Source organism: Armigeres subalbatus, chromosome 3 (genome assembly GCF_024139115.2).
Source record: "Armigeres subalbatus isolate Guangzhou_Male chromosome 3, GZ_Asu_2, whole genome shotgun sequence".
NCBI classification, from domain to species: Eukaryota; Metazoa; Arthropoda; class Insecta; order Diptera; family Culicidae; genus Armigeres; species Armigeres subalbatus.
In genome coordinates, this window is record NC_085141.1 from 241,530,432 (window position 1) to 241,553,387 (window position 22,956).

At 35.8% G+C, this 22,956-nt stretch overlaps 1 protein-coding gene across 1 annotated transcript in view; it reads left to right on the forward strand.

Moving 5' to 3' along the window:
- Positions 1-16,952: 16,952 nt before the first annotated feature.
- LOC134227381 (uncharacterized) overlaps positions 16,953-22,956 on the forward strand; it is an 831,489-nt gene continuing 825,485 nt past the window's right edge. Inside the window, exon 1 of the mRNA XM_062708800.1 lies at positions 16,953-17,262. The gene's annotated coding sequence lies outside the window, so the exon portion shown is untranslated. The remainder of the gene's footprint in view (positions 17,263-22,956) is intronic.

Sequence of the window (22,956 nt, forward strand, 5' to 3'; positions counted from 1 at the left end):
CCTGGTTGGCTACTGCGCCGATACACCTATGCCTGGCGTATTGTAGAGCTCCATAATCGTCGGTCTTGGGCGATGTTCCTCCAGTTTCCCCGAACGTTTAGGGTCACCAGTAGACTGGCCCAGCTTAGTATGGGGAGAAAACAATGTTGTCGAATAATTTCTAATATTTAGACAATGCAACAAATGTCCAACAAAATAATTTACAATTTTAGACAAAAATCGTTGCAATCTTCTATTGCAACGATTATCTCCTTATACCGTTAGTAGCTCCTAGTCTAAGAGATTGATACTAAGTGAAACTTTGTGGGAACCGATTGAGAACCCCTGTAACGGTACTACCATAGGAGCAGTGGTCCTCAACACGGTTTCACTTCAGGGTCGTTTTCCAATTCGATTCTCCCGGATATTTCTTCCCTTTATATTTGGTGGCAAGGCGGACATACAGTAGGGCAGTTCAAATTTCAAAAATGTTCGAAAATTCCAACTCCCATATGTCTATTAGCACCATTTTGATAATATAGGAGTCCTGGCAAAATTTCAGGCAATTCGGTGGCCATTTAGGGGTGGCGCGAAGTCAATTTATGTTTATATGGAAATTTGTATGGGAAAAACTAAAAAAATATTCAAGTCTCCCTACATCTGTCAAATCGTGATGAATTCAAATAAATATCCCCAACCTCTCTTTTTGGAAACTATATAAATGAGACCTCCGGATAACACATTAGTTATGAGTGGGTTGAACGGTTCTATTGACAGCGTGAATATGAGATAAATGGCTAAAATGGTGTAATTAGCCTCAACGTAGCAGTGGAAACATAAATCAAAATTAATGAGTTACCCACTGGTTAAGCTCAAATAAACTCCAAAAATGGAGGTTGGGGATGTTTATTTGAATTCATCACGATTTAAGAGTTGTAGGGGGATTTGAATAAATTTTAAGTTTTTCCCATACAAATTTCCATATAAACATAAATTGACCTCGCGCCACCCCTAAATGGCCACCGAATTGCCTGAAATTTTGCCAGGACTCCTATATTATCAAAATGATGCTAATAGACATATGGGAGTTGAAATTTTCGAACATTTTTGAAATGTGAACTACCCTAACATACAGCAACAAAATGGCGGATTACAAGATTTTATTTTTAAACAATTAACGGGAAACAAATACAGTTAGGGTTTAGAGGCCATACAAAATTTATTAAAAAAAAAATTCAAATTAATCTACTTTATTGAGTGCACTAATTTAGGATTTTATTTGGGGTTTTACTTGGATTGAGCTCACCGTTGCGGCCGATGCTGAAACCGTTGGCATGCAAGATGATCTCGTCTTGTCTCGTGGCGATCTCGAACTTGGGGCTTGATTCTGCGTCTTCTTCTTTCTTCAAAACTTCGTCTTCTTCGCTTCTTCTTCTTGTTTCTGTTCCCACTATTAACTAGGGAACACACTTCACTGACGGTTTGGCCAAATATAATGTGGGCCACAGTTCCGAGTCCAGGGAGCGGTACAGATACCGCGCGCACTTTTAGTGGTCTCTGTCAAGCGAGCGTGTACCGTTCTGAGCAGTACGTTCACAGGTTTTACTGAATACCACTTTGCACATGCGTTCTCTGCTCGACCACTCTTGTTCACTGCAGTCTTTGTCTTTCACCACTGCTCGCTTGACTAATGTCGTACGTTAGTAACCAATGCAATTTTAACTCGGCTAAGATTCACTTTTCGATTATTGGTGCTTGTTCTTAACCGTCCGTGGTGATTATCACAATTGGTCCGTACTAATTTAGCTTTAGGTGTTTTAATTTTAAGTGGTATTTTAACTGTAACAATTACACTTATTAGTTCGTAAGTTTTAACATCATTCTATAATTAAGACTTTAAGTTTTATTCAACGACTATTCACTTACGCGGAACTACTAACGGTTAGTTTAAAAGCGTACTTCTTCGCTCCTCCGGACTTATTCAAAAAAAGAGACCAACCCTGTTTGGGGAATCCCTTTTATATCCTCCTCGATTACTCAGTATCATTCGATGACTAGGCAATCCCCAGACGACGATGATGGCGGCCACGAAGCAGATCATGGTTGTAGTAGAGATGATGAATACACGAGCACGAATAGGAACCTTACACTATACAATATTTTGGTTGATATCCTATACTAATTTACATGTTTACTCCGACACTGGCTGCATGCTAAGCCTTGACAATTTAAAATACCGTAACACTTGTTTCCGCATTGTTCTTAATAAAAAAAATACAAAGAAAATAAATAAACAATTAAGCAATTGAATAAATAAACTATGGATGAATAAATAAGTAAATAAAAAAATTAAATATACAAAATAAATAAACAAAAAATAAATAAATAAATAAATAAATAAATAAATAAATAAATAAATAAATAAATAAATAAATAAATAAATAAATAAATAAATAAATAAATAAATAAATAAATAAATAAATAAATAAATAAATAAATAAATAAATAAATAAATAAATAAATAAATAAATAAATAAATTAATTAATTAATTAATAAATAAATAAATAAATAAATAAATAAATAAATAAATAAATAAATAAATAAATAAATAAATAAATAAATAAATAAATAAATAAATAAATAAATAAATAAATAAATAAATAAATAAATAAATAAATAAATAAATGAATAAATAAATAAATAAATAAATAAATAAATAAATAAATAAATAAATAAATAAATAAATAAATAAATAAATAAATAAATAAATAAATAAATAAATAAATAAATAAATAAATAAATAAATAAATAAATAAATAAATAAATAAATAAATAAATAAATAAATAAATATATATAAATAATGCTCTGAAGAGTCAGAGATTTATAAAAAAAACATTTATTTCGTTTATAATATTTAACAATATGTTGCACTTTCGATTTCACACTAAAGACTGCCTGAATTTCCCTAACGAAGAACCTTTTATTAATTAAATCTACTTAGTCAGCATAATCGGTCTCGGTACGAAGTCCCCGTCGATATCGTTCGATCCGTTGTTGTCCGCGTCAGCTGTTTCCTCGTTGCTAGCCGGATGGGTGGCTACCTGTCTCCTCCGTTATCCTCCTTCTCTTGTACATCGTCCGCTGGGTCGGTCGATGTGGCATGTTGGGTGGCTAGGTTTAGAATATCTTTTCCTAACGCCTCCCCCCTTAAGTATCAAGCGTCCTCGATTGATTTTAGGAGCTCGAACCTTGGTGTCGGAAATGATATTGTCTGCTTCTTGTTTGGATCCTTTCCGGTAATTGCTTGGGTATTGGTGAATGCGTTGGCTGTTGTGTTTTCTAGGTTATTTACTCCAATAAGTTCTGGAGCTTTTTCGTGGTTTCCATCAGTGTCCTTTCTAAAGATTTTCTTGTAACGAAAAACAATGAAGAAACAAAGAAATGTTAAAACAAGGAGGATTGCGCCTCCGAATGTTACCCTTTGATGTGTCTTATTCAGAGAAAGCTGAGTCTCGCTGAGTACTTCGAGGTTTTGAATCCGCTGCATAAAGTTATCTTCTTCGCTTTGGTTGTAGTTTGTGTTTTGAATAGGTTTGCTGTAGATCGGGATCAAATATTCCTCCATGTGGATTACATCTATTTTGCCGGAGAATGTGAGATTGCGTACTCTGATAGTACAGTTCCCCATCTCTATTACTGTGGGTTCGTTGATAATTCTGGAGCTTCCACATGAGTCAAATACCTCTGTAGTTTCTGTAGTGTCTACTAAGATGACTCTGTTGATAGTTTCTATTGCTTGAAAACTTTGTTTCGTTTTTCTGAATGTACATTCCGGTTTTTGTTGTGTTAGAATTTTGTAGATACATTCGTCTTCGAGTAATTTGTTGCCTTCGCATATGTCACAGTTTGATGTTTGGGGTAGATAAGACTGCCATGTTTAGCCACAAATTTGATGTTCGTGTCTATTCTTGTATTGTTGATTCCCAGGGTGTGTAGTTCCAGCAGGTCGTATGAAGTTTCGTCTAGGATTGGGATCTTTATGAGTATGCTTGCTTGTCCTCCGCTGATACCGATACTTGCTGAGCAGTACTGAAAAATTTCATCAAGGTAATTAAGCTTAATTTTCTGATCTCTTAGTTTTCCTAAAATTGCCCGTTTTTCTTCAATAGAAAGAATATTTTTGTTTATGAGCCCTATTCTTGAGAATTCTATTTGTTCTTCTATGGATTCTAATATGTGGATGATTCTATCTACGTTCCAAATAAGGTTGATAAACTCTAAGCTTGATTTCATATTTTGTACGGTATTTGCTTCTCTTGAAATTTGGGAACTAATTTTCCTAAGGGATTCTGTAATATTGTTAATTTTGCTTTTAAAAAGTTCGTTAATTTGGATTTGTTTGTTTTGGTTTTGAATAATTTTGTTCTCCTGATTCTTTAGAATTCCTAAGCTCTCATGTATGATTTCTAGGTCTTCTTCGTCGGGGTTACCCGCAATGTATTTAATGGCTGATCCTAAAATGTTAACGAGTGCTCGTTTTGTCCTTTTTGGTATTAAGCCTGCTAGCTTCTCTTTAGCTATTCCTAATTTCTCCTTAAGTGTTTGTTCTAAATGTTCTATGGAATTAAATGAATGCATGATTTTGTCTACATATTTTATGTTATCTTCAATCGATATTAGGTTAATTTTGTGTATGGTACGATCGTATCCGGTTTTTATTCTTGTAGTTTTTAGTTTTACGGCAAGAAGTCCATTGTTGTTAGGTATTTCTTTATAGGTAGTAGCGTTTATCATGTTGATGATGGTTAATCTGTAAAAGAATGTGATTTAATTTCGTTATTACTTTTAAACGTCGTTGTTGATTTATAAATAAGTTTTAATTTTTAATGCGATTTTTATGGATTTTTACATCATTATTGTCAATATAGGTTAACTCGTTGTTAGTTTTTACAGTAGAGAGTTTATAAGGGTTTTTGTCTTTATTTAACCTTTGTCCGTTTTTTATGTAAATTATTTCATTATCGTTTAGATTTTTAGGTGTTTCTTTATCGGCAAATTTCTCTTCGTGATTTATTTTCCTTTTATTTAGTTCTATTTTAACTGCTGATTGTATTTTATTGAAATGTTCCGTGATTTCTTCGTGATTAGTTGAACTTGATGAATTGAATACTACGTCGCGCGGTTTTTGGTTTATCGCGGAATGAAAAGTGTTGTTATAGATGTCGACTAAAATGTTAACTATTTCGTTGGTGTTCAGATCTTTGAATTTTGGATGAAGCGTTCTATATAACTCAATTAAGGTAGAGTGAAATCTCTCTACGATTCCGTTAGCATGTGAACTGCTCGCGTGGTGAATTTCAATGTTTAGGTCGCTTAGAAAACCGATAAAATCGATCGATTTGAACGAGGGTTCTTGATCACATACTATAGTCTTCGGCCTTCCAAACTGTCTAATGTGTTCCGTAATTGTTCGCTTCATATCAACTATGGTTCTAGTTGGCAATGGTATAGCGTTTGCAAATTTCGAGAAGGAGTCTACTATAGTAAGCCATTTTGCCCTTTCATAAAAATACGTCGATATGAACTCTGTCGAAGACAGTATCACCAAAGGTACTTTTTGGATCAATTTTGGGGTTTGCGATCGTATTTACTACGTTTGCATGTATCGCATGAGTTTATAAAATTTTAAGCTTCTTGTCAAGCTCTGGGAAAAAGTACTTTTGGAGAATCTGTTTTTTATTCTCTTTAATTCCACGATGTCCATATTCGTGGGTTTTTGCTATAAGCTCGTCCTGTTCTGTATCCCGTCTGATATCCTCCAGTAGTTTCTCTGAAATGAAAACCTTAAATATTTTATTAGCTGAGAAGTGATTTTTGTATGTTTCCTGTATGAGTTGCAATAGAGAGACTGGGGCTTTAATGCAGCTAACTCCTTTAGGGTTAAGGTAATTCTTAAAAGCATGTACTAAATCTGTTTCGGTATACTGAGGTTTGACTATAGTGTATCTGTTAAATTTTGGGAAAACTTCTTCATGCAAGTCGGTATCAATGTTACCAATTTTGAATATCAATTGTGTTCTAAAAAGGTTGATAGCTCTTTCTGTGCAATTTATGAAGTAGTCATCACTAGTATCGGCTGAATGGATAGTTTCTAAATCGTCTTCGCTAGATGTGTTGGCATTAACTTCGTCCTCCGTTCGTATTCTTGACAAAGCGTCTGCTACAACGTTTTGCTTACCAGGTTTATAGGAAATTTCATAATCGAACTCGCTAAGGTCTAACTTCCATCTAATTATTTTTGAATTTGAATTTGTTAATGAGTAAATCAGGGGTTTATGATCAGTCACGAGTTTAAATCTACGACCATACAGATATGGTTTGAAATGTTTGACGGCCCATACGATCGCTAGAAGTTCTTTTTCCGTCGTGCTATATTTTTCTTCCGTTACGTTCAAAGTTCTTGATGCGAAGGCTATTGGTCGATCTTTGCCAGGAGTTCCTTGTGACAATACGGCTCCGATGGCGTAGTCACTTGCGTCTGTGGTTAACATAAATTCTTTCGAGAAATCCGGGTAGATCAGTATTGGATCTCTTACCAAAATTTCTTTGCATTTTTGAAAACATTCCTCTATTTCAGGAGTGATTTCAAAGTCTATGTCTTTTTGAAGAAGCTTTGTCAGAGATTTTACTAGTTTGGCAAAATCTCGGATAAATCTTCGATAATAACCTAAGGTTCCGAGGAATTGTCGTATTTCCTTAATGTGCTTAGGTAAAGGCCATGATCTGATGACTTTGATTTTATCTTCGTTTGGTCGTTCTCCATCCTCGGTAACGGTATGACCTAGGAATTGAGCTTCCTTTCTAAAGAACTCGCACTTGTCAAGTTGTATCTTAAGTCCGGCTTCCTTTAATCGTTTTAGAATCGTATCTAGGTGAAGTTTGTGTTGTTCCATAGAGGTGGAGAAAATGATTATATCGTCCATATAGACGAAGCAGCATACTCCAATAAAATCTCTAAGGATGCAGTCCATTACGCGTTGGAAGGTTGCCGGGGCATTCTTCAACCCGAAAGGCATCCTTGTAAATTCGTATTTTCCTGAATTTACGGAAAACGCGGTTTTCTCTCTATCGTCTTCATCGAGTTGTATCTGATGAAAGCCAGATACCAGGTCGATAGTTGAAAATAGCGAGCCCTACCTAACTTGTCCAGTATATCGGTTATTTCAGATATGGGATATTTATCATTTATGGTTTTTTCGTTTAGTTTTCGATAATCGATAACTAGACGAAATTTTTTTGTTCCTGAGGCATCCGCCTTTTTGGGCACAACCCATACAGGGGCTGTGTACGGGGAAATTGATTCTTTGATAATGCCGTCCCTTAGCATTATCTTTACTTGCTTTTGTATTTCAGTTTCAAAAATCTGGGGGTATCTGTAAGATTTCACGTGAATTGGCAGGTTATCAGTTGTACGGATTTTGTGTTTGATTTTGTGAGTGAAGCTCAGTTTTTCAGTTTCGTTGTAAAGGACCTCTTTATTTTCGTGAATTAATTCGTCGAGGGCTTTCTTTTCCTCTTCGTTCATATGTTCATTCCTAAATCTGTATTCCATGTTTATTGAAGGCATTTCTGCGCTGGGATTCTCGTTGGTATCGCACTTTTCTGCTTTGATTTCGATTTCGTTCATGTTTATTTCCAGAGGTTCTTTGGAATGGTTTTGAATGGCAACGATTGCTTTTCCTGTTAAACTTCTATATAATCCGGGTAAAATTGAAAAATGTCCAAAATTTTGTTCATCCGTAATAGCGAAATCACCATCATTTTCCGTTCTAATAGTCAAGTATTGAAATTCCTGTTCGGTAGCGTTGATTCTATGGTTATTTAAAAATTTCTGTTTCATCTTAAATTCTTTCCTGCCGATTTTCAGTGTGTTCTTTGCAATGTTTAGTTGTGCGTTTAGGTCTCTCAAGGACTCGTATCCTATCAGGCCATCAAAAAAATTATGAAATTTGAAAACATAGAATTTCAGTTTCTTTTTAATTTGAAAGGGGTCAAATGAAACAGAATATTCGATTTCGTGTGAACCTCGAATGTTTGTTACCCTAACTCCCTTTTCCTTCTCGCAATTGTCCAATATGACTCGTTCTGATGAAATATAATTCTTATTCGCTCCTGTGTCGATTAAGAATTTTAATTCGCCTTTACTAGTCATGAAAGTTACGTATGGCAAAAAGTTGTTGTTTACGACTTTGGGTCGTGCATTTGAGCCAGGAGAAAATTTAACTCCTCGTCGACGAAGTAATCGTCGTCGTCGGCATTTAATACGGAGTCGTCTACGCCGCCCGGTGGGGTATTAAATTCAGGTTCTTCGGACTCGGGTGCCTCCATATGGTTGTTATCGTGTGCGTTAATTTGTGTTCTAGAGCGAGCTGTTCTCATAGAGACGTCGCTATCAATCATCTGTTTGTACGGTGAATGATTTCTAAAATTCCCTGAGTTTGGTTTACTTTGCCCTGCTTGCTGGTAGTTGTTATTGTTAGGGGTCCCGTTTTTAATATTCATCATTTTAAGATTTGGATTGCTTCCATGGGGGTTAACTGGTTGTTGAAAGTTATTTGGGAATTTAGTTTTGGTAAATGAACTTTTGAAGTTTTCGGGGGTTTGCCTGGTCTCCATTTTTTGTCGAAAAGAAGCATTCGAGTGTTGTATTGTTATCTCGTGTGCCTCTTCGAGAGTTTTTGGCCTGTAACTACGAACGTACATGGCAATATTCTCGCCATTTAGTCCGTCAATATAACGGGTTTGCGTCATCAAACTGATTAGTTTGTTGACCGCTTCCGTGGCTCCTCTGTAGTCGTCCATTTGAGCAGCTGCTGATTTAATAGCAGTGTCTATGGTTTTGACTTTATGAAAATATTCATTAAGAGACTTCTTTCCTTGTTTTATGTAAAACAGGGATTGAATATGGGAAGTAATATCCCGCTTGTCTCCGAATGCATTAAGGAGTACTTCTTTTATTTCGTTCCACTCTGTTGGGTTGCCGGAGGCAATAAGTACCTCTCTTGCCTCTCCAACAATCTTGGACTTTACTACTCGCATTATCTGCTTGTAGCATGGCTCTAATTCGAATTCCTCAAAGAGTTCTAACGCGTCTTGAGTGTCTTCAAGCCAGGCTAGAGTTTCTTTTCTATTCCCATTAAACTCTGGGATAATCTTAATTTGATCTGGAGTTATGAAACTTTTAAACGGATTCGTTGCTTTTTTCTGTAAAGCATTTATCGTCGAAATGAGGCTATTTTGATTGTCAGTTAATTGGGTAACCTGAGCAATTAACTGCTCGGTAGTTATTCCGGCTGGAATGGCAGGTGCAATGCCAGGTGTGTTAGCTGAATCAGTCATTTTCGATTATGTTATGATGAATGTGGGTATGAGGTAAGGTGTTTTATAGAAATTATTGTAAGTTTTGTTTCGTTTGGCCAATAATGCCTGGTTATGTTTTTCACTTTTTAGATAGAAATGAAAGGGTTGTACTTACAAGATGACCACTTGTTGAATCATCAGGGAGTCTTGTGTTCTGCCGTGCGATGTTGTAGGTTGTGTCTGGGTCCTCCCTTCGCTCCGGATCATGCAAACTGGATGATATCCGCTCACCAGTGGCTTCGCCGATGATCTGGTTGTTCTCGATGAACGTTGCTCCGTTTGGTATTTCGTGGGCTGCTGCGTATCCAAGCGCTTCTGATTGGTGAAGCTGGCCTATGTTCGCTAGGTCCGACTTCGGTTTAAGTTATCACTCGATAGTCACTATTAGTGGTTGTGCTTATATCCGCTAAGCTCAACACCGATTTGTTGTATCACTGGATTCACTGTTTTTTACTAAGTCCGAATTTACACTGGCACTTAGATTTTTCTTTGCTCTTAGCACTGTTTCCGCACTAAGTCCTGTATAATTTTGCACTTTGGAAATTTGCTGCCACTACTTCCACACACTGCCGTCGACTGCGCCAATAATGCTCTGAAGAGTCAGAGATTTATAAAAAAAACATTTATTTCGTTTATAATATTTAACAATATGTTGCACTTTCGATTTCACACTAAAGACTGCCTGAATTTCCCTAACGAAGAACCTTTTATTAATTAAATCTACTTAGTCAGCATAATCGGTCTCGGTACGAAGTCCCCGTCGATATCGTTCGATCCGTTGTTGTCCGCGTCAGCTGTTTCCTCGTTGCTAGCCGGATGGGTGGCTACCTGTCTCCTCCGTTATCCTCCTTCTCTTGTACATCGTCCGCTGGGTCGGTCGATGTGGCATGTTGGGTGGCTAGGTTTAGAATATCTTTTCCTAACGTATATATAAATAAATGATTGAATAAATAAATAAACTAAAGTCGGAGTAAAAAAAACGAACAAAATAAATAATAAATCAGAAGACATCAACCAAAAGCTACTGTGGGGCCATCCAGAAACCACGTGGTCATATTTTTGAAGATTTTCACCCCCCCCCCCCCCCATGTGGTCTATCGTGGTCATTTGGCAGCCCCCCCCCCCCTCCCCCCCCCTTTGACCACGTGGTTTTTTTCCAAGTACAAAAATTAAAAAAAAAAAACCATGTACCTAAAACATATGGTTAATCCGATCAATTTTGAAGATGGACAATTTCAACTGATTCAAAATCAAACTATAACCCAGCATGTAAATTATAAATTTTCATTATTTCGAAAATTTTGATGATGTTATCATGTTGTAATGTGTATCAGGTATTAGGTTATCTAGAACTCGCATACCTTCGATGCATCAGGAGGATACAAAAAAATGTGGACTCGCGAATATGTTATAAAAATTTTGAGAAAAATTTGTAATGGTTTAGAAATTTTCCAAAATATCCCTATATTTTTTAATTTCTTTATTGGTGATTTAAAAAAAAAATAATTGCAATTTTTGCTTTTACAAGTGCTAATTTATTATTGTTTTGTGGAAATTTTTCAACTGTTTATGGAAATTTTGCATTATTTGCAGTAATTCTATATTTATTTAATACCCAAGCAACCAGAAGTTCAGATTTTACTTAAATTTACTCTTAACCGAACTAATTGGTTCACTATGGTTCACATCAAGTTCCAAGCATCCTTAACGGAACTTTAAAGTTCACTTTTACCACCATACAAAAAAATACTTAAAATGAGAGCTGATTAAGCCAAACTAGCCCTTCTTATCCGAACTTCTGGTTGCTTGGGTACTCATACCCTGATTTCTTTATTGGCAATTTCCTATTCTATTATGGAAAATTTCTATTTGTTCTCTAATAAATAGATTTTCATTCTAGAGCTGGCTCATCTCTCAAAATTTCTAATTCTTCATTGAAATTTTATTATGATATTGATGATGCCATACTTAAAATATTTTCTCGGTCACTCTGATGTCTTTCGAATAATTTCCCAAGGAACTTCTATTCCACATCTCGAATATGCTTCAGTCCATGGTCCTTTCATAAGCGACTCATAGAGGAATGAATGTATTATAGATCAATTATCATTTTGGAGTTCGGATCATTCGATTTATCCAATTAACCAAATTATGAATGATGTATGATATAATATCCCATTAGGTCCATTGGGTTGATATGACAATTGTTATTTGTACAAGCTACTACAGACATTTTAGTTAAGAAAATTATGTTGAGCTTTTTAATGGAATGTCTTTACTTGTCATAAGACGAATTTGTACCTTCGCATTCAATTCCACCACTTGATTGTACCTTGACAGATACGTATTTCGACCTCAACAGTAAGGTCGTCTTCAGTGTTTCGTACTTGACTCGACTTAGGTTAAACAAAACTTTTAGGTTTTAATCATTCAAGTCCGTGAACTCAGTGCTTCTAAGGCCCTACAAAAAAAGTCATAGTCATTGTGCAACTTGATGTTGACTCAAGATAATTTTGGGTACCTTGTCTCTTGCTTGTCATATGCTTATTTCATCGGATTGGGTACATACCGATGATGAGGACATTACAAATGTCGTGGGCTGAACTTGAGAGCATTTTGGAGTACCTTGAGCATCTCGTATTCCTGAATACTAATCACTGGCTTAACGTTCAGGATGACCCATCTTATCTGAGTGTTCAGAATGATTCAAACATTTCAACTTCATTTGCATGGTTTCGGATAACTGAGTTTCAGGGTCAGTCAAATTTGAGCTCCCATATTTTTTTCTGTAAAGCCTATATCTAAATGAACAATTTTACTGAAGAAAATGGTGGCCTAGCTCTCTTTCGTGATTTAATAGACAAGATAAAACGCAATGTCAATGTCAATCGTTATTTTCACACTATTTATTACCCTAGATTGTTTTAGGAATAGGAGTGTTTTTTTCTGGAAAACTGCCACTTTTTTCATATCGCAGGACTCTTCTTAGTTCTAAGACCCTTTTATGAATTTAAAAAGCATTTTATTTAGAATTTCATGTTGATTTTTTAAATGCAAACTTCTCTATGTCTTAACCTTTCTCATACGCACTACTAAAATTTTGTGCATTAATGATCGAAAAATTTAATAATGCACCTAAATGTTCCTAATTAGGTGCATTATTAAATTTTACGATCAATTACCCTAATTATTCAATATCATAAAAACTAGGCTTCTTAATCGTATTCAGAATATTTAGGAGAAATTCTTCGGAGTCTCCACGGAAAAATCTTTAGTATTTCAACGACTTTTTTTCGAAATTCTGTGGAAGAGTTCCTAAGAAAGGTTCGGTAGAAATTTTGAAGAACTAGAAGAATCCGTAGAAGGATCCGAAATGCATATTTACGATGTAAATTCCAATAAACATCAAATTCCGAAGAATTTACAAAGAGCGTAAAAATTTTCATTTCAAAATTCCAAATTTGAAAACAAAAATCCCAAAACAAAAAATCAACGGTAATATCAAAGTGTATCATGTGGCATTGGCTATTTAATTTCTCATGAAAATTCAGAAGATTTTTTTTTGAAAAAATTAGAAGTCTTCTTCTTTTTCTATGGCTCCATATTCCAACTGGAAGTTGGTCTGCTTTTCAACTTAGTTGATTCTTTTAGCATTTCCGCAGTTATAAATTGGAAGTTTTAAATGCCAGCCATTGTACGATTATATATCTTGTGTAGCAAGTACGATGGATACATTATACCTAGGGTGTCGACAATGTTTGACTCCCGAAAACATCCTAGGAACGAGAATCGAACTCGTCATCTCCGGATTGGCAATCCTACGCCTTTGCTCGTAAGGCTAACTGGAGACTGAACATTTTGAAGTGCAACTTATTTTGGAAATGAAAAAGAATTTCTGGTGAAGATTCGGAAGAACTTGTCGAAGAAATTCATTAGAATGTAAAAAAAATGTGAAAATATGAACATTTTTTTCCACCGAAAATTATATGTATTTCCCACGAGACTGTTTTGAATTTTCAGACAGAATTCACATGGAATTTTTTTCGGCATTTACACTGGAGATGTTTTGTTTTTTTTTTTCATGACCAATTTGTAGCAAAATTTACAAGCAAAATTTTCCAGAGAGAATTGTTCAAAAAACATTCTGAATGCTAGCACTTTATCAGGATTGTGTGAAGTAAGGTCAAAGTTTTTACAGGAAATTTGTTTACTGGATTTTTTCTGAATATCCACAAGAAATTCTTTTGAAGATTTTTCTTTGATTATTGTAAAAACATGAACAGTTTTCAAAATTGTAGCTGTAGACCGCTGATGCAAAAGTGTCGGCGGCGTGATGCCAAAAACCATCTGCGGCGGAATTTAAAAAAAATATTTTTCATTTTTCTTTCCCAATTTTTTTTGTGGAAATTGAGACTGAAACGCAACATGTTTTTTTCGTTTATTTTTTATTGAAATAGGATCTAAGGCTAAGTTGGTCAAATAACTCAGATATGCATCGGCGTTGCGACCAACGCTGCGTTACCGGGTTTTCTCGATGCTTAATGCTAAATTATTTTTAACACTGAGTTGAAAAGACGCTACGTGGGCATCGGCCCTAAGATGCGCTTTGCGTTAAATTATCATTAAATTTTGATGATTTGTATTTTTTACACCGCTATTGTTATTCACCAAAAGTTTTTCGTGTAAAAAAAACCACGTGGTTCGAGAGGAACACCCCCCCTCCCCCCATGTGGCTTATCGTGGTCATTTTCCAAACCCCCCCCTCCCCCCATATATGACCACGTGGTTTCTGGACGGCCCCTGTACACAAAATAAACATCACTCAAACACTTGTAAAAGTGAAGACAGACATTTATTTTATATTCAGACATTTACAACAACACAAGACATTTATAACAATGTTTTATTTGAGCTAAACCACTAACTGGCCTTCCCACCAAATATTTAATTGTGACCTGAAAATTAACGGTCACAAGATGAATGCATGTATTAGATAGGGTGGGTGTACCAATTGTCGCCATACATATAAGCAACTATTTTTTAAAAAATAAGTAAAAGGCATGTGGGTGAACTCTATATATCAAGCGAAAGGTTTTACTCCCTGCTCCTTAGAACAGCTGTGAAAACCATAATAAAATTTGTTATAATCATCAAAATTGATTAGTCCATAATAGGAACGCATGCACCAGTTGTGGCACTATTCTTAATTTTGGTTCCTTATTTGGCAAATCCCATTGTTTTCTTATGGGACTGGCCAAATAGGGACCACTAGTGCGACAACTGGTGCAAAGGACGTCAAAAATGAGGCAAAATCAATTTTTACAATTATGCTTTGTTTGTTTTGGAGCAGGTCAAAGGTTTTATCGTAGACATAGACGCGCATAGACGAAAAATTGATTCCCTGCCCACTGGTGATTTGAACGCAAACAATTGTAAAATAATTAGCTTCAACAGATCAAATCGAAACCAATTGACTTCAATTATTCAACAGGTGGGACTTCACTGTATCGTGTTGTTTCCATTAAAGATCTTGGAGTAACTATGGACAATAAACTCAATTTTAGCGAGCATGTATCGGTGACCACTGCAAAATCATTTTATTTTATTTTATTCGTCGTCAATCATTTCGTTGACCGTTACTCACACAAATGTGGCTATTAGGGTGGTTCAAAAAACCGATTTTGCTCCACAGTGCTCATCTGATTCTTTACCATGTTCTGAGTGGCCTCTGAAAATTTAAACTCATTTGGATTAAATGCAAATTAGTATGGGGAAAATTATTTTTTCATTATATTGTTAATGACGTTTCCTCATTAAGCGCAGGTTAAAAGAAAACCTAAATAGCTTAAAGGAATACTCAACAGCTTTCACCCAATGAAAACCGCATGTTGATTAATCACCCCAATAATTAGTAATCGATTTTAGCCACGTGTTTGTTGAGTGTATATTCGAACTCACGGATTAGAATCCTACTAGGCCGAAATTTGGTATTAGCGCGGCCTCTCGTAATGTTGGACCCAACCCAAATTTGAAGAAGATAAAACTCATACGTTTGTTGTCAGGTCCTCTTCCTTACTAGCAGTACAACCTTGAGTGGGTCTGCGAACTGAATGCAGTCCTTGACCTGCTTTCCGATTGATTCCAGTTTGATACTTGGGTCCATGCATAAACGGTGATTACTGCAGTAACGAATTCATTGAAATTCACGACCTTTGTACCAACAGCCAGTGATTTGATGGTAGGCGGAGTGCCCTACGAAAACTAATTATTTGGTGGTTACTAGCGCGATTTCTCTTGATAAACTAGCAATCTGTTCGCCTTGTAGCAATCTCCTTCCTGATTTCCGCATGAGTAAGTTCCAGGCATTTGGTGATCAATTGCTTCCTCGAACAACGTAGCGATGGTCTTGAACGTATTTCATTAACTTTAAGCATTCATCAAATATCAAGAAAAGATTGTAATGCCAGATTACGGGTTGCACAGTTCGTTCAAATAATTTAATTTTGTAGTTATTTTACATATCTTTTATCGGTATCGAAAAAAGAGAAAGATATCTACCTAACGTTAATAGTTCGACTGTAAGAAGCTAATTTTGAGTGAAATGGGTTGAACTAGAATTTAAATGATTTGAAAATAGTGAAACAACCTGCTATTTAGCTACTCTTTTACAAATCAAAAGGATCTAATAGAAATTACTTAGACCTTTTTAACTTAAATTGGCTCCTTAACTAACCTTCACATGAGGTTATATTGGATATTTGTTTTTTATAATCACATCCTCAAGCTTCTCACCTGACTCTTATATCCTTCCCATTTAATTTTGCTTAAAACTTCAAGATAATCAAGTTTATCTCTTGCTACCTCCTGTTTTATTGTATACTTGATTGCTTTTTTATTATAAGTAATATGAGCTACAAGTGTATATTGAAAGCATGCCACTCTTGGCTTTTCAAGTGAGATCCTTTGTTCAAAACTCATCTTCAATCAAATACATTTGAGTTTAAAAAATATATAGATAATAAAAATTCATGGTGTTTTGAAAATATGTAGATTTATTGTGGACATTGTAGTCACCTGTACGCTGCTGATTGCTAAAAACCATGCAATGGGACGACGATATTTTCCTCCTGACTGTTCCCTCCACTCTATATGTTGAATCATTTTATTATTTCTTTTGCAAATAAAATTCTATCATGATCGAATTCCACGATATTGAGCACTATTTCACTTCAGATCATAGAAAGTTAAACCCTTTGAAACGCCGCATAGTCTTACTGAGCAAAAATTCAAATCAGTTTTAGGTAACCATTCCAATCATCGCACCGCCATTAACCATTATCGTAAAAATAACCGTAACAGTTATCAGTAACATTGTGTTATGCTCTATCAAGCTTGAAGAGAAAAAAAAATCAAAAGAAAATCGCTTTGTGTATGTGCAATAGAGGGCATCTGTTAAAGTGAACATATTCAGTCGTCATAGCCAATAGAATCCAATACCCCCGTTCAATGAAGTGGATTTAATCAAGAAGAAAATTTACATCGCAAGTGAGATCTCTATATTGGTGGATTAGTGAATCTTCGCCGAGTCGCTGGTGTTGCTCATATTAAACAGCCACAGAGGCAAGGTGAGCAACAACACGGCAAGACGGAGGTAAAACAACAACACTGGTGACAGTTTCTACACACCAACCGGTCCCCTTCCAGTTTATAGTTCCGGCCGGAGTTTGAACAAGAAAAGGAAAGCTCGTTAATCATCTTGTGGGACATTTTCGCGCGCGCACTGAAGCGTTTCCGGTCGGCAACCAGCAACGGCAGCACTAGCACCGGTAACAACAACTGGAGAAACACGGTGAAATAAAAGGTAGGTATTTATAGCATAATTAATTTTCTGGGGCTTTTTTGGGGGCGCTTTGTCTGACAAATTGTTTAAATTTGTTCCTAATGGAACTGTTGATTCCAAATGAAAAAAGTGAGAATTCTTTCCAGTGTTTTCTGTAATTTTTACAACTTATTATTTTTGAAGTTCGTCTTACGAAATATCAATAACAGCTTCTTAAAACCATGATCATCGTAATTGAAAGTGTATTGATGTTTAAATTATTGAATTCTTATCAGTGTCACACAGTGAGAAAAGTTTTAGCCAATATTGTCGAATTCCAGCATATTCTAGACCATCCAAAAGATACATGTACGTTCAGTATCCGGATAAAAACCAAAACCATTAACATTATGGCAAAGCTTCCCTACCTTCTTCACTTCTGTAAAACTCTCAACCATGATAACACACGAATGATTGCTCATGAGGCAATATCGATACGTGTCCCCTTTTCTTTTAAACGACATTACCAAAACCACTCGAATGGAAAGTGAAAAGATCAGATAGGAAAATGTACACATTTTTGCAAGTTGTGCCCTTGCCTGTCTGTTGGTTGGCTTTCAAGGGCTGTTAAATCGTGTTCACTGTATCTCACGTTTAAGGGTTTTATTTCACCATGACATGGGAGGGGGGCTTCTATACCATAGTGACAAGTTGGAGTAGCCGCAACGCAGATCCTGTTGTAGGAAGCTGGGTTCGAAGCCCGGTTGTCAATCGGAGTTAATTTTTGTCCTCCCGTGGTCTGGAGTTGAAATGTGGGATTGGTACCTCACAGTAGAAGTACGTATGCTGCAAAGTGGCAACGTCCCAGTTGGAGTAATAACAGTAAAGAAACAATCTGACAGTGTGTCAACTGGAGAGCGTGAAACTTTGCCATATTTCTCCCATGGAAAGTATCAGCAAAAGCAGATAAAAGTCTGGTTCACAAAAAAAAGCCATATCATTCGATGGCACAATAGCAGCTTGGAAATGAAGAACCAAAGTGAGTTTTATTACGAGCACATTAAATTCATTAGCTGGAAAGATCCACCTACTGTATGGGAAAAGGAGTTCAAATATGTTGCGTATCACTGAAGCATGGCCATGAGTTGAGAGTTGTGCGAGTGTGTGCGTGTGTATGCTGTATGTAATATTGTCCGAGCTCATGAGAATGAGATTGCGATGATGGATGACTTTCCTTGTTTGGGAATATAGCTCAAATTTATGGTCTGATGCCATAACACCATGCCACCCTCTCTGGCAGCAATGAGGCAGACTAGCAGACGGCTCCAGTTTTATGATTTTTTATACCCCCGTTCGGAGAATAACCCATATTATGTTGCCACTCGTGAACCTGGGTCGGATGGCGCTTGTAATCGATTCGAGATGGTTTGCTAACGAGTTGATGAAATAGGTATGGAGTGGGATGTGACGATAAAGATCAATCCGCTTATGAGTTGTGTTGAGGAGAAATAATGAACATAAACTGAACAATGTTGTCAATCATTATCGAGCAACGTGGTAAAATATTTTGACACCACCAATATTTGGAAACGAACAGCTTCCAAGCTGTTTCTTTGTATTCCTTCGTGAGTCTATAAGGCAGAATCAGTCATTTGACATTATGCATGACATTTTAGTAGGGACTTAGGAAGCATCATTATATCTTTCAATGTTATCAGTTGGTTTTCAGCATCCGTGGCAGTAACCGCCAAGCAACTCTTCGCTTGATGGTTTATGCGTACTTACTGTGATACTGCTAGAAACAACATATGTATTTTCCGGTTTATTTCCGGTCATATTTACTGAAACACATCTCTTTACACCCATTTTTTTTTACACGATTGGTATTCATTAAATTCTTGATTAACTTGAACTTTCACGGCTACCTAAGTTTTCCTTGACTTTTCGACTAAAACCCAATCGTGTAAAAAAGAACTGGGTGTATTTATTCAGCATTGCGACTCTTGCACGTCTAACTCGAACTATTCGCTCTTCATGAAGCCTCACAGAAATAATAATATCTTCTTATTATTATTGGCATTACATTGCCACCTCGCAGCGTTCATTTCCACAGTTATTAACTGCGAGGTTTCTCAGCAGAGTTACCATTTTTGCATTCGTAGATCATGAGGCTAACATAATGATACATTTATGCCCAGGGAAGTCGAGAAAATTTCCAATCCGAAAATGTCCTTGGCTGGACCGGACCCAGCCACCTTCAGCATGATCTTCCTTTGTAGCCGCGCATCTTACCGCACGGCTAAGGAAGGCCCCTTAATAATAATATACAATATGAATAATAAAACTTTAAAGATTTATCGTTAGATTGTCCAATCGTCCTTAGGGTCATAGGTTGATTTATTATAGACTAGCTGACCCGGCGAACTTTGTCTCGCCAAAAATTGATCAATTTTCAGAGATTTATTTGGCGTTTCAGTCAAGGATTTCGTAATTTAATTTCAACATTACAAACATTTACAACCATTGGCGTAACTACAGAGGGGCTAAGGGGGGATATAGCCCCACCTAGGATCCAAATAGCCCCCCCTAGATTTTTTGCTAATTCGCATAAGTATTGCCAGCGCCGTAGCGTGTGGCTGGCCAGGTTGGCCCCGCCAAGGGCGCCAGCTCTCAGGGGGGCGGCGAAATCAAGAATTGACCTTCCTAAATAAAGATTAAAAAAAAAAAAAGAATTGACCTTTCTCGTCAATAATTTTTATTCGCTCAATCGATTCTTTATTTTATTTCAGATGAACTTTTCCAAAGAACCCATGTTTTTGACGCCTCTAAGTATTAAAAAAAAATAAAACAAGATTGGCCTATCATCTGCCCGACTTTGAAAGAATATTGGGAGAATTTTCCAGGCCGGTTCACACGAGCAGCACTTTTTCGGTTTTTGTTTTCGATTTTTCAAAAAGTTGGAGGCTTTAAAAAAATATGAGTTCTTGGAAAGTTGACATTAAAAAGTCAAAGAATCAACTGAGACAAAAAATAGTTTTCAAAGCAAAAACCAAAAAAGGGCTACGCGTCTGAACCAGCCTGAAAAATTCATCATTCGTTGAAAGTCGGCCAAATGTTAGGCCAAACTTAAAAAACAGCATCTTTCCAATTTTTTGTTTTTAATTTTAAAAATACATAGAGGCGTCAAAACTATGGGGTCTTCGAGAAAGTTCACCTTAAATAAAATAAAGAATCGATCGAGCGTATAAAAATTTTCGACAAGAAAGGTCAATTACGGCTTGTCATTAAACGAGTTTGTACTACTCCATTTACTTCCATCACTTCAAATGGAATAGTATAAACTCGTCTTATGACTAGTGACAAAATTCCTCTAGAAGCACAAAATAATTATTTATCAAGAATTAAGGCATGAAACAAAGAACAGTTTTATTAGTTACAAGGTCAATTAATAACAAACCGGCTACAAAATCTGAACATTTATGGTACGAAGACTTCCAAAACCATTATTAAGGGACCAAGAAAAAATTAAAAATTTCATATTCAAAAAGATATTTGAAAGTTATGGATTGGATTATTTTCATTTTTGAATACTTTTACTGTCACCAGTGGGGAAAATGCGAAACTGTCTAATATGCGACAGGCAGTGAAAATGTTCTTAGCCAAAATAACTAGTTCGGTTATTATTTCTCAAAGCTTTCATAGATTGTGATTGGCAATACCTATAAGCAGTACGTGCAATCAAAGCATTCACCGCCTCACTTTACCATGAAGCTTTTCTTGCTTCCAATGGTGAATCCGACCACTTCATAGTTGGATTTTATTGACCTAACGAAGTACAACCGTACCTCCAAACTACCGACAAACCCATTCAAAAGTTGGATTTTTCTTGATCCGAATAGATCCAATAGTGATTTGCACCTTCCACCGGTTCATTCAGAGTTCAGAGAGTGGGAGCTCAATTGATTATTTAATTTATTTAATCACAACTTCCTCAGCTAATTCATATGAGTGAATTATAACCATTTTGAAAACTTAGAAAAAGAATTGGAAAAGTTATGTTTTTCAAGCTTAGCTCAACATTCGTTCGGTTTTAAACCAAAGCCAATCCTTTTGGCCAATTCACACATGCAGCACTTTTTCAGATTTTGTTTTCGATTTTCTAAACAGTTAGAGGCTTCAAAAATATGTCTTCTTTGGGAAAGTTGACCTTGAACGAATGAAAAGATTGACTGAGGCAAAAAAATGAGATACAATTTTTGATGGGTAAGGTCAATTGAATACAAGAAATCTCGCCTAACTTTTCAAAAGGACCTAAGTACATTTTTTTTATGAAATAATTTGAGTACTGCATTCAAAAGGTTTCGTCTTGTTGATTGCGCAATTCAAATAAATTCTTGAAAAAAATATTACTTAGGTCCTTTTGAAAAGTTAAGCGAGAAATAATCTTTGTGGACAGTATGAGCTGAAAGGAATCATAGACAAATTACGTTCAGCAATTTAAATGATCTTCCAGTCCGTTCTGGACATTTTTAAGATTCCGTACTTACATGTTTTGCAAATACTAAAACAATGACACAAAATTTCAAAACTTTTTTAAGGCATACAACCGAGCACTGCTTGCTATCGGAAGCATCTTAAATCCACCAAATTTTTTAATATTTCTTTTCGATGAGATTCAAAATGTTGATTGAATGTAGAAGATTGCATTTTTTTTCCTTAGTAAGAGAGGGGCGCCTAAAAATATTTCGCCAAGGGCGACGGGTATCCACGCTACGGCTCTGAGTATTGCACATGTCTTGCTGTCTGAGCTTAACTAACTAAAGATAATGAATTTTATTCATCTTCTCTCTTTTTTTGGTTTCAAGTTTTTGAATTTCGAATAATTCAGGACCACTTTACGATTTGCAAATTCCCGCTAAAAGATTTTTTTTTGCAAAACACAGGGTTTGAATCCAAAGGAGAAAGACAAAATCTTTCACTTTCATGTCTGTATACTCTCTAGATAGGTAGCATACCGTGAGAGACGTTTTTCGGAATCTGTTACGATAATGAACTGATTCGGGGGCTATACCTCATGATAAAGGCCATATCAAAATTATATCAACATTATTACGTTTTAAATTTCTTCAACAAAATTTGCTACAAATTTGTTGCAGGATGTTGTTAAATAATCTAAATTATATAAAAAAATGACACTACTTTAAATAAAAAGTTTTCAAATTATGCTACAATTTTTTCACAAAGATAACATATTATGTTAGAAATTTATAACAGAATCAGATACATAATATATTGTTTACTGTGTAGTTGAAATTTTTTACAGGTCGTAATAGGTCTCAGGATTGCGAATCCTGAATCAGATTTTTTTGTATTTGTCTGAACATGAAGAACATGAAACTTAGCCTTTGGCAATCTTTTCAAATTATATCAGCGTATGATTATCTATTTGGCTTGGAGAATTGAGCATGCTTAGGTGACCGAAGAATTTCAAACAAATCCGGATTTTATCAAAGAAATGTCTCAGCAAATGAACAATATTTTAAAATATTCAAGTTTTCTTGAAGTTTTGTGGAAAACAATTATGATCTCACGCTTTCTAAAATAGACCTATAAGGCGCAGGATCGAAAATGTGATAGGGTAAAAGACCCAATAGTGGAGGAACTAAGCACGTTCAATCATTACTTTTTTGCTCACTCCAAGTCTGTACTTTATTTCACTTACCTCAAGTGCACATT